Consider the following 14,194-nt stretch of genomic DNA (forward strand, 5'->3'; position numbering starts at 1 on the left):
GACAAATCAGTCGATTGGCAAATCAATTTGATTAAGTGTCTGAGTTACATGGAGAAATTAGCCCATTGCCAAATCGATTATGTTAGTGAAAGTGAATCGACTGAGTAATCGATTGTTTGATCTCGCATTTTGAACAAAACAATTATAATTGATTATTCAATCGACTCTGATATGAACTTAGTATCAGTTTCTGATATATGCATTAAAAAGATCGATTAGCAAATCGATTAGTTCATCTATTTCAAGAATTTCAAGAAAAACAAGAAATGGGAAATCGATTAGGAAATCGATTGATTTGGTAATACGCATTAATAAAATCGATTGGGAAATCAATTTGTCTGAAGTTTTCTGAAACTATATAAACTGAATCAATCACAATTTTTAAAACATATAGAAAGAACTGAAAGAATTTCATTAGCTTTTCGTAAAATACACTTTGAGAAAAATTATTGTAACTCACAAACATTATTGGCAAACACTTAGTGTGAGAATTCATTGTGATTGAATCAAGTGTTTTAGTCTTTTTGAAAGAATCATCTTTGTAAAAGAAAGAGAGTGGAAATCCAGTATTGTGAAACTGGTGGTCATCTTTTAGAGTGTGTTTGATCATCTAAAAGAGATCTCAATCTGATTTTGCTAGAGCTTGGTGATTAGTTCTTAAGGATAGATTGGTTGTTGTTGTAGATTGATGTTGAGTTAGATGTATAGGCATTGAAGTGCTGGAAAGTCTGTAAACATACTCAAATCATTTCTAGTAAAGGCTGGAATCAGTAAGTGATTTCGGGACTGGATGTAGACTATCGAATAGATAGTTGAACCAGTATAAAAATCCCTGGTCCACACTTCTCTATCTCTAAACTCTTTATCTTGATAATACATGTGTTCTTGAATCTCAGTTTTGAATAAGTTTTGAATCTATTATTGGTAAATTGGAATTAATATTAAACAAGTTAGTTTTAATATTAAGTTCATCACTTAAGAAGGAATTGGATAATCTAGTTAATAATATTGTGTACAACTTCCTAAGGATAGAGGTCATTCCACCAATAAGTGGGTCCCCAGGTAATCACGTTGAATGAGAGAAAATGAGAGACATGTGTTGAAATCATGTGTCTGAACAACATAGTGGAGTCCGTTTTATATAGACTCAAGGCAATAAATATAAAAATAAATATGAGATATATTATCTCTATTTATATGATATGATGTAATATGTAATAAATATAAACTTCATAAATATATTTTCAACAAATTTGTTGACTAGATTCTTGGTGGAACTGAAACTAATGGAAATCGAATTGGGAATTTTAGTTGGAATTAAAAAATGATAGGATTTGATAATTGATGAATCAGAATTCAATTCGTTGATAACGGAAATAATCGGTTCATCGTTTTGATCTAATTCCTAATCGCTACCTTTAATTTCATTTTTTCCATCCATCGACACAAATAAAATTGAAGTGAATCAATCATAATAAGAAACAAATATTCACAATTTTGTACTAATATTGTATTTGGAACCCTAACCCTAATTTACGTAGGAGTGTAGTCTTTTAGAGAAGAAGAAAGAAATATTTGGGAGTAGAAGAATGAAATATTTGGGGTTAATTTTAGGTTTTTTAGAGAAGAATGAAACAGTTGAGGTTAATTTTAGGTTAAAAAATATTATAATTTACTTATATTGAGGATTTATTTTTAGATGAAAAAAAATTATGTTTTAATTATATTTATGTTTAATAGTACTGTTACAGTTTTTTTAACGGAAATTGAAAGAAATAGCTATTTTTAAATGAAACTATATTTACAGGGATGTGAACTAAAAAAAAACTTACGAATATTAAAATAAAAAAAATATTATAATTATAAGGATAAAAAATATATTTAAGTTTTTTTATATATATGTATTGCAAATTAAAAATTAAATATTATGAGTTGAAGGTTCAAGATGGACTATTTGAGTAATCACATACTTTTTGGATTTAAAGATGCAACAACAAAACTATTTCCATTTGATTCTCAGCCACCGCTGATATCGTAACCGAAACAGCTGTTTCCAATCTTGCGGTTGATAACCAAGAAAGAGCAATCACTAGAAGTAAACCTCCTAGATATGGAGTTGTATTAGCCAGTGAACCAAAAGTTAGGATCATGAACTATTGAATTAGAGCACCACTAGATTTCCCTAATGGATTGCATACAACATCAATGGCTGCCTTCTCTTTCACCTAGACCAAGAAATTTATCGGATGATTTTATCTTTTATTATAGAAATAGCTATTACATAAACCTTTATATGATAAGTGTTAATGTTATAAACACTTAATCAAGTTATTTATCCAATCAAAGAAAAAAATAAGATGGAGTTATGATATATTAACTTAAAATTTCACATGACAAAATAGTCGTTAATAGAGTTCATCTATGTGGTTAGTTACGTTATGTGGGTGGTTAATAAATAATAGATAGCGAAACTCGTTAACCATTCAATAAATATAATTAACCACAATTTCTAAGTGTTCTATTGCCTATAGATATTTAAGCACTTACAACTCATGGTTAATCACATTCGGCAATGAGTTTCGACACATGTTATATTCATTAATCATCTATTAAATGCAGTTAACTATGTATTTGAAATGTGTTAACAAACTATTTTGTTGTCTTATTTTTATGTCAATTTTGTGCGTAAAAATATCATTCCATGGTATAATAATACTAAATGTGTCCTTTAAATAAATTTTAATCTTCATTCATATATGATAAAGTTTCATGTTATAAATATGATAAAGTTGCATAGAAGAGTCCAAACTTTGGTATATTTATCCAAGGGTATGTAGGTCATTTCTTTGAATGGATCAAATAAGTTATACTCAGAACTCTTGCTGAATATGTTTTGCATGACACCTAGATATACAACAGCTAGCAATGGAATCAATCCAAGCAATTTCCGTTAACCAGCTCAAGCGGATCTCAGAACATTATGAGAGAAAAGAAACCAACTCCAATCATAAGCCGAACAGTAGGTGTGATTGTGGCAGCAACTCCCCATCCATATTTGTCGAATATAAATTGGCTTACAAGCATCATCGTGAAGGTAGCGGTTCTGGTCGCAGTTGAGAAATCACTCAGTAAATGATGAATTATGAATACTCATTCAGACTAGGAAACTGCATAATTTGCAGAAGCATGGGTGAGGAAAAAAAAAGTAGAACAAAATGATTAGTAAGAAAACCAAAAGTGATTAGTAATAAATGATATTCTGGTGATTAAATTTAAAAATTATCCAAATATCTTACTTTCAATCATAAAGTATTATAAACTAAAATAATTTCTAACTCAAAACATTTCAAATAAATACACGTTACAATACACATTCAAATATACATAATAATACTTTATGAAGTTGTAAGTCATACATTGGTATTATTCGAGATATGTAAAAAAAATTGATAAAAAGTTACAAATATAATCATAAAATCACGATTAATAAGACATAACTTTTAGTTATAAAATCACAATTCACTATCCGAAAAATGGTATTTTACAGCGCTTTTTTTAAGTCATTTACAGCGCTTTTTTTTCCGCAGTCTATGTTGTTAGTTTGACGAGTACACTATAAAATAAAACATATAAGTCAATAAATATTTGTTAATTAAAATTTCTTAATCACTTGAATCCAATTTCCTTTCTTAATTCCTTGCCACATTTTTTTTGTTGCAAAAGGTTAATTTACCATATAGTTGATTATATCTATATAGTTTTATTCTCTTAGCAATCATTATACATACAATCAAAAACTAAAAAATGGATCAAGATTATACTTTTGTTTTTGTTAGCTTCTTCTCCCATCCTTTTATATTTTCAAAAGTTTTCAGAATACTTTTTTAGATTGGTCAATCTTAAGATATTTTTTCTTTGTCAAAATACATATCTGAATTAATCAATCAAAAAACATTGAAAGTGAGAGAAAAACTCTTTATTTCTTATGCAACTTATTTAATTTTCTATGCATTATTGGAGTTGGCAGCTTGAGGGAACAATCAAAGCCCCAAACAAGATTGAGGCATGGAAATGGCCCAATAACAATGAGAAAGAAACATGGATCCGTTTCTCAGAGATTAATGGACTCATTATTTATGGAAGTGGACAAATTGATGGTCAAGGTGCTCCATGGTGGGATTGCTATTCCAATACCAACTGTGAGTTATAAAACACTAAATAAATCAAAGTCTATAAATAAATGACAAATGAAAAATACTTAATTTTAAAAAGTGAACAATATGATAATTTTATAATTAAATTGAAAAATTTAATTGAACTGAAAACACCCTTAATGTTTTAATTTAGAGATTGAGATTGAAATTTTATATGTGCAGGCTCTATATTTTCATGCTTGTGAAAATCTAATTCTTAGAGGATTGACTCACATCAATAGTCCAAGAAATCATATAAGTTTAAATGCATGCCATGGATCACATATATCTAAATTACATATTATTGCCCCAAATGAAAGCCCAAACACTGATGGTATTGACATTGCAGAATCATCTAATGTCATCATTGAGAATTCAAAAATGGAAATAGGTAATTCAAAGTGTTTGTGTGTGTGTGTGTGTGTGTGTGTGTGTGCGTGTGCGTGTGTGTGTATGTGGGCGTGTGTGCGTGTGCGTGGGCGTGTGCGTGTGCGTGTGTGTGTGCGTGTGCGTGTGCGTGTGCGTGTGCGTGTGCGTGTGCGTGTGCGTGTGCGTGCGTGCGTGGGTGCGTGCGTGCGTGCGTGCGTGCGTGCGTGCGTGCCATAGGAATGAAGAAAACTAATTTAGAAGGTTGTTGAGTATAAAAACAAGATATGATATGCATTATGCAAGGTTGTTGAGTATAGGTAAATGAGTATAGGTAAAGTATGAATAAAGATACATGATTCATGTAAGATGTATAATTTATGTGTGTTATCTATAAATTCTTGTTCATTTCTTTGATTCCCCGATCCTTATTATCTTCTATGACCACAAGATTCAATGGATGAATGAAGATAACAACCGCTTTTACATGACGACTCTAGTATGTCTCATATGACTCCCCTTTTTTCGAGGTAAAACAAAGTCCATTATTTAAAATGATTACTCTTCATTTTTCTTATATGCACCCATACATGTTGAGAATCTTTTGAGTTCCCATGTATATGTTTTTCAAGTGTCTAAAGATTTAAAAGATTTTTATATTTTCACATATTTCAAATTCTAACATTTATTATCATAAAACAAAATTTTAAAATGCTAGAACAATCAACTAGGAAATTGAATTAGTTTATAAAGAGTGTATCATACAACATCCAATTACAACATAAGAAAAAGTACATTCACTATATTGGGAACAAAACAATTGGGGTTACAATGTATGGATGAGTGCGTTTAGCTTCAGTTGGAGGGATAACAAACATTAATCATTCTTGTAATTTAGAGCTCTTGTTGGTCATCTTCCAAGAATAATAATTGCCCCAGTTTCAAGTGCTTGATTTTTTTTATCCCTAACTTTTGCATGGATCGCTCTTCCAAGTTTTCAATCCATCGGAATGCTCCAATTCTTGCTTAGGTCTCCTTTTTAGGTTTTCAAACTAGCGAGCCCATTTTTCAATTTTTTGATTCGTTTTTTTTTTTCAAGGATAATATTTTTTGACTATGTATGAGTTTACTAGAAGTGAAAACTCTTCTCCATCCATTTATGCGAGTATTAAAGCTTCCCCAGAGAAACTTTTTTGACCACATATGGTACCTCCTAGTTTCGGATCCATTTTCCACGAGAATCTTTTTTTATGGGCTATATTTTCTTTAGCACTATGTCCCCTTCTTGAAACTCTCGAGGACAGACCTTTTTCTCATAGGCTTTTTTAAGTCTTTTTTGATCTAGTTGACCAGGACATAGAGCTATCATTCTTTTTTCTTCTATGATATTCAATTGGTCAAATCGTGATTGAACCCACTTAGCCGCTTCCAGTTTTGTTTCCATCAAGACTCTAATAGAGCAAGTTTCAACTTCAATGAGAAGTACCGTTTCCATTCCATACACCAATGAGAAAGGAGTTGCCCTGTTGAGGTATGAACAAAGGTTCTATAGCCATGTTATGCAAAAGGAAACATTTCATATCAATCCTTATATGTCTCTACCAACTTTTGTATGATTTTCTTGATATTCTTATTTGCTGCTTCTACAACCCCATTCATTTTCAGGCGAAGTGGCGAAGAATTATGGTGTTGAATTTTGAAACTATGACACAACTCCTTCATCATTTTGTTATTTAGATTGGCCGTGTTATTAGTGATAATCTTATTTGGCCAAACATATCGACAAATCAATTCTATTTTGAAGAATCTAACAACCACACCCTCGTCACATTGGCATAAGAAGCAGCTTTAACCCATTTTGTGAAATAATCAATAGCTACTAGGACAAACCGGTGCCCATTTGAAGCCTTAGGCTTGATGAGTCCAATAACATGCATTCTCTACATTGAAAATGGCCAGGGTGAGGTTAAGACATTCAAAGACGTTGGCGGTACATGTACTTTATCAGCATAGATTTTACATTTATGAGATTTCTTTATGTAACTAAAGCAATCAGATTCCATGGTCAATCAATAGTAGCCAACCCTCAATATTTTTCTTGCCATTGTGTGCCCATTTGCATGGGGTCCAAAAAAACCTCCGTGAACCTCTTGAATGATTTTCTTTGCTTCTGCTTTGTTGAAACATCTGAGGAGAACCATATCATGATTTCTCTTATAAAGTACATCACCATTTAAGAAAAAGTTCATTGACAACTTCCTCAAAACCTTTTTGTCGTTCTCTGAAATATCCAATGGATATTCCTTATTCTTGGCATAGGCTTTGATATCATAAAACCATGGTTTGTCGCCAAGCTCTTCTTCTATTGATAAGCAATATGTTGGGTTATCCTTTTGTTGAATTTTTATGATGGGAACATCCTGACTGGTGCTTATTTTGAAGATTGATGACAATGTGGCCAGGGCGTCAGCCAATTGGTTTCCATCATGAGGAATATGATGAAAAGTGATTTTCTCGAAATATTCTGTCAATTCTTTGATATGCGTATGATACGAAATCAATTTGGAATCTCAAGTTTCCCACTCTCCTTTTGTCTGATGGATGACCAAAGATGAATCTCCATATACCTCAAGAACTTTTACCTTTAATTCGATGGCTGCTTTAATGCCCATTACACATGCCTCATATTATGCAATATTGTTCGTGCAATCAAAACATAATCTAGCCGTAAATAAAATGAACTGAATTTTTAGGGAAATCAAAACGGCTCCAATTCCATGCCCTAATGCAATAGAAGCATCATTAAACATCAACATCCATTTTTTTTTATCAGATGATTCACTTTATTCAAATAAACTCATTATTCCTTCTTCGGGAAATTCACACTACATTGATTGATAATATTCTACAAGTTATTGGGCCAAATACTCTGCTAGTGTGGTTCCTTTGATAGCCTTATGTGTAACTTACACCAAGTCGTATTCTGATAACAACATTTGCCAACAGGAAATCCTTCCAGTAAGAGCAGGTTTCTCAAATATGTACTTAATTGGGTCCATTTTAGACACCGATCAAGTTGTATGACATAACATGTATTGCCTCAACCGACGAGCAGCCCATGTTAATGCACAACATGTTCGTTCAAGCATTGAGTACCTTGTTTCACAACTCGTGAACTGTTTGCTCAAATAATAGATAGCATGCTCTTTCTTACCAGATTCCTCATGTTGTCCCAGTACATAACCCATTGACTCATCAAGTACTGTTAGGTACATAATAAGTAGTTTCCCAGGAACATGAGTAACCAAGATTGGAGGTTTTGACAAATACTTCTTAATCTTTTCGAAAGCTTTTTGACAATTCTCACTCCATTCAATCTTTTGGTCTTTGCGCAACAATTTGAAAATTGGCTCGCATGTGGCAGTGCGAAGTGATATGAACTTGGCACTGTAATTCAATCTACCCAAAAGCCACAAACTTCTTTTTCCGTGCATGGAGCCGACATTTCTTGTATTTACCTTACTTTATCTGAGTCCACCTCTATCTCTTTTTGACTAACGATAAACTCAAGTAACTAGCCCAATCTTACTCTGAAAGAGCATTTAGTAGGGTTTAAACGGAGTATGAACTTCCTTAATGCATAAACAATTTTTGAAGGTTAACAACATGGTCTTCTTTGAATCGAGACTTTGTAATCATGTCATCCACATAAACCTCTATCTCCTTATGTATCATGTCATGAAACAAAATTACCATTTCTCTTTGATAGGTTGCCCCAACATTCTTCAATCCAAATGCCACCACTTTATAACAAAAGGGCTCCCCATTGTGTGATGAATGTAGTTTTCTCCATATTCTCGGAAGCCATCTTGATTTGATTATACCCTGAGAAACCATCCATTAAGAAGAAAAGAGAATATTGAACAGTGATATCTACTAGGACATCAATATGAGGCAAAGGGAAATCAACTTTATCTAAATCCCGATAATCAACAAACATTCGAACATTTCCATCATTCTTTGGAACTGAGACAAAATTAGCCACCCATTGATGATATTTCGCCACTACTAGAAACCAACATCAAATTGCTTATTGACCTATTCTCTAATTTTAAGTGACATATCAGGCATCAGTCTCCTCAATTTTTGTTTAATTGTAGCACACTCAAGCTTGAGCGGTAGCTTGTGTTCAACTATGTTGGTATCTAGCCCATGCATATCCTGATATGACCATGCAAAGACATTCACATAGTCAAATAAAAGTATAATCAACTTTTCTCGTTCACTTTTTTTTATAGACATACCAATTTTAATTTCTTTCTTACCATATTCAGTCCCCAAATTGATCAACTCAACAGGTTCTTGAAAAGGTTGTATTATCTTAGCTTCATGTTCCATTAGCCTTTCTAGTTATGGGCAAGGCTCACAATCATCTTCACAATCCTCATCAATATGATTAATTGGGCGTTCAAAATTACAATAAAGTATTCTAGCGCTGCTATTTTCAACATATTCATTTTCGACTTTGCATTGTTTAAACTAAGAAAGAAAAAGGGAAACATGAAATATGAATAAAGATTTCCATTTCAAGAAAAAAAAAATTGGTTGGAGAATTCAAAAATGCATGTATTGATAATAAGTACGGAATTGAAATAGATGTGCCCTAAATAGTTATCCTTATAGCCTTGGGTAGAGCACAATGAGTTGAAGTATACACTTACTTTGAACATGAATTAGCAAACAAGGGAAATTTGATGATCTTCCAATTATTGAGATGATATTTGGAAGACAAGGGTACACCAATTTGAGGGTATCATCACCAACTTGCTCTTCTTCCGCAACAGCCACCTAATCAACATATATAATTCCGACGTTCTGAAAGGTTTGCTGAATGTCACAAATAGGAATCTTTGTGAATTTTGTGTCTGGTTTTCCAGACGGGCCATCCTGCTTTCCTTTTTTTCCTTCACAACCTTTTCTTTGTCAACTTTTGTAGGCACAAATCCCAACCCGTACTGATCGTTCTTTTCTAGTATATCTAACAACATCCCCAATTTAACAAAAATCCCTCATTCCAACATGGATTTGGTAGACTTCAATGATGTGTTAGACAATTTTGGTTCCTTTAAGCGAGAACCTTTGCCCATAAAGACAACATTGGCGATTTATAATGCTTTAGAGGAAGTCTCTTTGGTTTCCTCAGTGTGTTCAATGTAGCGTGTAGAAGATAGATGGTTCACTATTATATCTTCTTCCCCATATATTATCACCAATTTATTATTCACTATAAACTTTGGCTTTTGATGGAGAGTGGATATTACTACTTGATAGCATTTCAGCAAGTGTACTAAATCGTTGCAAGTAATAATTAAAACGGTAGTACCGAGTTCCCAAATTGATTGAAATAATATTTAAAATTAACAACAGTAATAAAATTGATCCTTTATAATGAGAAAAATGTCAAGGATGAGTTTCACCTCGAATCCAACCCTGGTGTCTAATTTAATCATAGTTATTGAATTTCTTTAATGAATTATTACTGAATTCTCTTTAATATTCTTGCCGTAATGTATAAGTGACAGAACCTTTAATTCCAAAATAACCCTAATTTCTTAGTGGATTTAAGATTAGAATTAAGCATTACAGTACAAGAATTCTCTTTTTAAACTATTGTCTCTGCAACTAATTTAATTGGTTTTGTGACCTGCATCTATCCCTAGATTACAAATTCATGAATTTCTCATTTCAAGCATTCGTAAAGTCCACTTCTGTTTCAAAATACAAATTGTAGGAAATTTTAATGTTGATCAAGCAATAAAAATCATTAAGCACAGAGATAAAAAAATAATTCAATAAACTCATTCATATAACTAGAAATTAAATGAGAAAAATAAGGGTTTCATCTTGTTACATTCATCCCTAACAAATAGGGTTTAGTTACTCATGACAGAGTTAGAAAAGATAGAGATTAAAGAAGAATTACAAGAAAGATTCATGAATGGTTCTTGATAAAACTGCTCCAATGGTGTTAGAAACGGTCGCCTTTGAGTTTCTATGCTAGGGAACAAGTCTCCCAACTTCCAAATAGTCAAAAAGATACCTAGAAAGTGAAAAAAAATTGCATTTTAATGAATGATGTCGCATACAACGCGCCCCAAGCGCATGTTTTGCGCTTCAAGCGCGTCCCGACAGTGATAAAATGATGAAAATGCGCCTCAGACGATGCTGTTGCGCGTCAGGCGCACAACTTCTTCTGTTTGACGTTTTCTGCATTTGTCTCCTTTTTAGGGTCTGAATTGGGTTCTGATGTCTTCATAAAAGTTGTAGCTATGGATCTTAGATTTCATGTGCACTTGGTTTGATTCCATTTGGACATCTACAACTCCAAATATGGATTAATTACTCCACATAGATAATGTTGATTTCTCGCCAAAATTTAGCAATGCCCTATAAGAAAGTAACAATGCAAAACTACGAAAAATCTCTACTTAATCAAAGAAATAAGAACATAAACATTTCATTAAATCAAAGAACTAAGATCAACAAAATATATCAAATAATTCCTTAAATTAAGTAATTGTTAAAGATAAATAGGACTAAAATCAATGTAAAATATGCATATGATGAAGAGTCATCACAATCCCAAACTCAATCTATTGCTTGTCCCCAAGCAACAATTAATTTCAGATTTAGTATAGTTGAAAGCAAACTTAAACTCAATTTCTCAAATCAAATCAAACTCAATTCTCAAAGTTTCAGCTACTACAATCCATTTATCATACTTCATGGTTGCTTACAAAAAAAAAAAAAACACAATATTTATACTTTAACATTCATTCATCAAGTTCAACTCGCTCTTCACACAATCTCACCAAAATTTATCTCAAGTGTTTAGCAAGGATTGTGAATTTATGAGTCAAATCCTAGAACATGCATCACGCTACCATAGGTTTGAAAAAATTCTAGTTAGCAATCACAATGCAACAATCACATACACTTTTGGAGGACTTTCGAGTTGTAATGGGGCTTAGGTTAACGTAGGACATTTTGGGATAGTAGACTTTACTACTTGGAGTTACGCATACATTTTCAAATTATTCTACCACTTTTTTTTTTCACCTTTTCGTTATGGAGATTTTCAAACATTGACAAAAGAACCAAGAAGATATCTATACATTATAATAAAACAAACTTTATAATTTGGCAAGTTTGCCACATGTCAGCCAAATAGAGTGTTAGGAATATATCAAGTTTCTATTAATAGAAATAATACCTCGCATCCGTTAAAAAGTTAATGGCCAATTAAAAAAATAAGAAGAATGAATTAAAAATAAAATAAAATAAATTAAGAAAGAAAAAAAAAACTTTCAGTTACATCACGACCTTTTGTACGTGATGTATTGAGAATAGTGGCCAATTAAAAAATTAAATATAAAATACAATACACCACGACTTGACAGTTTTTGAAGGTAATTGTATGACGTTTAGAAGTTAATGGCCAGTTAAAAAAATAAGAAGAATGAATTAAAAATAAAAGACGAGAAGTTAATGGCCAGTTAAAAAAATAAGAATAATGAATTAAAAATAAAAGATTTTTTTTTAAGAAAAAAATAAAACTTCCATTGTACCAACGACTTTATACATGATGATTGCATCGTTGAGAAGTTAATGGCTAATCTATACAATATAATAGAACAATGATAATTTGACAAGTTTGACACGTGTCAGCTAAACAGAGTGTTAAGAAGATATCAAGTTTCTATTAATAGAAAGAATATCTCTTTTTTTAGAATAAAATTAAACTTATGTTACACGACTTATGACTTTGTACATGCGTCAGTTGAAAAGTTACTGGCCAATTAAAAAAATAAAAGAATGAAAATAAAAATAATGAATTAAAAATAATATACATTATACCACTACTTGACGTTTATCCGTTGAAAATTTAGTGGGCAGTTAAAAAAGAAGAAGAATAACAGCAAAATACAGTCAATCACATCACGGCTTGACAGTTTTTGGAATTGTTTTTTAAACACTACTTTAGCAACCACCGCTTCAAATTAATTTAATCTTTTAATACTTCGTTAACTGTCTATCTTCGGTACTCTCTCATTTCTGGCGTCATTTAAGTTTTCTTTATCAAAGCTTTCTTATTCATCTTTATCCAATGTCTGAAACAAAAATCATATTCGTGAGCTTTTATTTCTCGATTAATATTCCTGGTGAAACTATGTATTTGTTCGTGTTGCGTCTAGAAACTTTCTGGAGTATATGTTCACACGAATTACTTGAATGGTAAATTTTTTTCAATCTATCATTGTTATTTTATTTATAAAAAAAGATTATTATTTTGTTATGTATATATATTTTGTATTGTTTATGTTTCTTAATTTTCTCTCAAAAAATTATAAATGTGTATATGTATATTTCTATCCTCTTATATAACATTTGTCTTAATAACTCCGATTTTAAATTCACTCATAAATAGTCCACAAATTGTACATTTGTATATTTATATTTCTATTCTCTTGTACAAGATTTATCTTAATAACTCCGATTTTAAATTCTCTCATAAATAGCTGATGTCCGTTCTAATAATTTTGATCGTAAGTTGTCTAATAAATGGGGTTGGCACACAGTTATATTAAATAAATAAATAAAAAATAATAATTTATTTAGGCTTCTTAGCCATGAATTCAATTAAATTTCCATGAAAAGAAAAATAATAATTTATATAAGAAAATATAAAATTGATGTAGGAATTAAAGAAACAATTCATTTCATCGATTCATTGAAATTAATGGTTTTTCAAACTTCAAACACTATTTTATCAAATTTAAAAACTACTATACTATACATTTTATATTCTAAATTTATTATTAAATATCACGCAAATTCAAAAGAATTCAAAGGATTCATGAAAGATTAATGAAGACTAACTCAGTTTTTATGTGTATTGTAATTTTTTGTTTGTAACGGGAAAATTATTTTTCTTTAATATTTTGTGAGTAGTACTAAAATGAAAGATATTTTGCCACTTGATACAGTCATGTATTTCATATAAATAACATAGGTTGAATAATAAAAATAAAAATTCATTATTAAGTTACTTACTCATCTTTACATTTACTAATTTACTTATTTTATATATGTCTATGTCCATTATTTTAAAAATTCTTATTTCATCTAATCTAATTATTTAATTTTTTTTAATAATTATTGTTTTTATTTGTTTAAAATTAAAAGTATTGTTTTATAATAAGTTTTTTGGAAAGAAAAAAGATTCGTTGTAGAATTCAAAAATAAGGGATAGTGTTGGAGTCATACTTTTCATCAATAATGTAACCGGCGATGCTACCTCACGATCTTCTCGCCCCCCCATTTCCCTCAATTGTCTCCTTTCCCTCAATTGGAAATCTGATGAGTTTTTGCCTTCCGTGGGATTCGAGCCCGGTACCTAGGGGATAACTGGGCTCGAATCCCCGGAAGCCAAAAACTCGCCAGATTTCCAATTGAGGGAGGGGAGGCGAGAAGATGGTGAGGTAGCATCGCCGGTAACGCTGAAGGGGCCGGGGTGTTACAGAAAAAGGCAGCGTTACCGGCGATGCTACCTCACGATCTTCTCGCCTCTCGCC

At 31.6% G+C, this 14,194-nt stretch overlaps 1 pseudogene; it reads right to left on the bottom strand.

Annotated features, from left to right (window-relative positions):
- Window positions 1-1,979: 1,979 nt before the first annotated feature.
- On the bottom strand, window positions 1,980-3,188 carry LOC101509398 (plastidic ATP/ADP-transporter-like; annotated as a pseudogene).
- Window positions 3,189-14,194: the final 11,006 nt, after the last annotated feature.

This window comes from Cicer arietinum, chromosome 5 (genome assembly GCF_000331145.2).
Source record: "Cicer arietinum cultivar CDC Frontier isolate Library 1 chromosome 5, Cicar.CDCFrontier_v2.0, whole genome shotgun sequence".
Taxonomy (NCBI): Eukaryota; Viridiplantae; Streptophyta; class Magnoliopsida; order Fabales; family Fabaceae; genus Cicer; species Cicer arietinum.